The sequence below is a fragment of the Oncorhynchus nerka genome, unplaced genomic scaffold, assembly GCF_034236695.1.
Source record: "Oncorhynchus nerka isolate Pitt River unplaced genomic scaffold, Oner_Uvic_2.0 unplaced_scaffold_2983, whole genome shotgun sequence".
NCBI classification, from domain to species: domain Eukaryota; kingdom Metazoa; phylum Chordata; class Actinopteri; order Salmoniformes; family Salmonidae; genus Oncorhynchus; species Oncorhynchus nerka.
Window position 1 is genome coordinate 1 of NW_027038346.1, and position 3,115 is coordinate 3,115.

A 3,115-nucleotide genomic window follows, 5' to 3' on the forward strand; every position below is an offset into this window, starting at 1 on the left:
TCTATAATATATACAATACATAAATATCATCACATGATGTTGATATTAGTTAAAAACACAAAACAGTTTGTTCTTAACATTTGAAAAAGGGTCTTTCTTAAATTCACTGTGTGATTTTAATACCTGATTTCAATAGGTAAGATTCCAGTCACTTGGGTCTTTGTATCTTAAAGATCTTACTGTAACCTCGTGATGTTCTCTTTGGGATGTGTAATTGCTGTTGTTGTCTCAAGGAGTAGTGTTAGGTGTTCCTTAATCTATACAGGGACATTTAAGATGATGCATTTAAATGTTAAAAATGACATCTAATAGGCAAAGTAATGTCTAGGTGGTGTTTTGATAGATGATGTCACCATAGTTCTAGGATAGGAAGCAACAGTTGGGTTACTAAGTTTCTAAAATATAATTCACAATCTATCCTCAAACCCAGACATTGTTCGAGCCGTTTATTATTTGCCTCGTACCAAATAGCATGATATATGACTTTGTTTGATTTCAAACCAAATTATTTTAGAGAAATCAATTTTTGTAAAGTGTTTCAAATCATATTGAGAGTAGCTTGTCTCGTGTTGCTCAGCTGGTAGGGTGCAGTTCTGCCATTAGAGCGCGGCTCAGCTGGTAGGGCGCGGCTCCAGATGGTAGAGCGCGGCTCAGCTGGTAGAGCGCGGCTCAGCTGGTAGGGCGCGGCTCAGATGGTGGAGGCGCGGCTCAGCTGGTAGAGCGCGGCTCAGCTGGTAGGGCGCGGCTCAGATGGTGGAGCGCGGCTCAGATGGTAGACGCGGCTCAGCTGGTAGGCGCGCTCAGATGGTAGAGCGCGGCTCAGCTGGTAGGCGCGGCTCAGCTGGTAGAGCGGCTCAGCTGGTAGGGCGTGGCTCAGATGGTAGAGCGCGGCTCAGCTGGTAGAGCGGCTCAGCTGGTAGGGCGCGGGTCAGATGGTGGAGCGCGGCTCAGATGGTAGAGCGCGCTCAGCTGGTAGAGCGCGGCTCAGCTGGTAGGGCGCGGCTCAGATGGTGGAGCGCGGCTCAGATGGTAGAGCGCGGCTCAGCTGGTGGAGCGCGGCTCAGGTGGTGGAGCGCGGCTCAGGTGGTGGAGCGGCTCAGGTGGTGGAGCGCGGTTCAGATGGTAGCGCGCGGTTCCAGATGGTAGAGCGCGGCTCAGGTGGTGGAGCGCGGCTCAGGTGGTGGAGCGCGGCTCAGATGGTAGCGCGCGGCTCAGATGGTGGAGCGCGGCTCTTGCAACGCCAGGGTTGTGGGTTTGATTCCCAGTATTAAAAAAGTATGTAAAATGTATAGAGCACTGTATCATCAGTGTATAAGTTAACATGTGTATTCTGACAAATTAGAGGAAATTCATGTATGAATATAGAGAAAGAAGGTGGCCAATACTGAGGCTTGAGGAACATCTCTACTGAGTCCTAGAAGGTGTGTCCTATGAAAACACATGGTTTTCTATTGCTAAGACGGAACAAGGAAGTGAAACCGATGTCAGATAGAACGACCAACTAAATCAATCAATAATGATTAAATAAATTATATATATATAGATTAAGAATGTATATCATTAGTAAGTTTCACTAATGCTGTAGAGGTAGAAGGGTTGGGTCTTAAGGCAAAACGAAAGGATCCAATTCAATTAAATGTATTTTAGGTACTGATACATTTGGGAACGTATTCATTTCTCAAATATTTTAGCTATTGAACAGATTACTGATATACAGTACCAGTCAAAAGTTTGGACACACCTACTAATTCCAAGGATTTCTTTATTTTTTATTGTTTTCTACATTGTAGAATAATAGTGAAGACATCAACACTATGAAATAACACATATGGAATCATGTAGTAACCAAAAAAGTGGTAAAAAAATAAAAAAATATTTTATATTTGAGATTGTTCAAAGTAGCCACCCTTTCCCTTGATGAAAACTTTACACACTCTTGGCATTCTGTCAACCAGCTTCATGAGGTTTACACATTCTTGGCATTCTCTCAACCAGCTCCATGAGGTTTACACACTCTTGGCATTCTCTCAACCAGCTTCATGAGGTTTGCACACTCTTTTGCATTCTCTCAACCAGCTTCATGAGGTTTGCACATTCGTGGCATTCTCTCAACCAGCTTCAGGAGGATTGCACACTCTGCATTTCAATTAACAGGTGTGCCTTCTTAAAAGTTAATTTGTGGAATTTCTTTCCTTCTTAATGCATTTGAGCTAATCAGTTGTGTTGTGACAAGGTAGGTGTGGTATACAGAAGACAACCCTATTTGGTAAAAGACCAAGTCCATATTATGGCAAGAACTGTTCAAATAAGTAAAGAGAAACGACAGTCCATCATGAAGATCAGTCAATGCGGACACTTTTTGCAGTTGCAAAAACCACCAAGCGCTAATGATGAAACTGGCTCTCATGAGGACCGCCACAGGAAAGGAAGACCCAGAGTTACCTCTGCTGCAGAGGATAAGTTCATTACAGTGACCAGCCTCAGAAATTGCAACCCAAATAAATGCTTCACAGGATTCAAGTAATAGACACATCTCAACATCAACTGTTCAGAGGAGACTATGTGAATCAGGCCTTCATGGTCGAATTGCTGCAAAGAAACCACTACTAAAGGACACCAATAAGAAGAGACTTGCTTGGGCCAAGAAACACGAGCAATGGACATTAGACCGGTGGAAATCTGTCCTTTGGTCTGATGAGTCCAAATTTGTGATTTTTGGATCCAACCACAGTGTCTTTGTGAGATGCAGAATAGGTGAACGGATGATCTCTGCATGTGTAGTTCCCACCGTAAAGCATGGAGGAAGAGGTGTGATGGTGCTTTGCTGGTGATGCTGTCAGAGATTTATTTAGAATTCAAGGCACACTTAACCTCTTAACCAGCATGGCTACCACAGCATTTTGTAGCGATATGCCATCCCATCTGGTTTGCGCATAGTGGGAATATAATTTGTTCTTCATCAGGACAATGACCCAACACACCCCCAGGATGTGTAAGGGCTATTTGACCAAGAAGGAGAGTGATGGAGTGTTGCATCAGGCCTCCACAATCACCCGACCTCAACCCAACTGAGATGGTTTGGGATGAGTTGGACCGTAGCGTGAAGGAAAAGCAG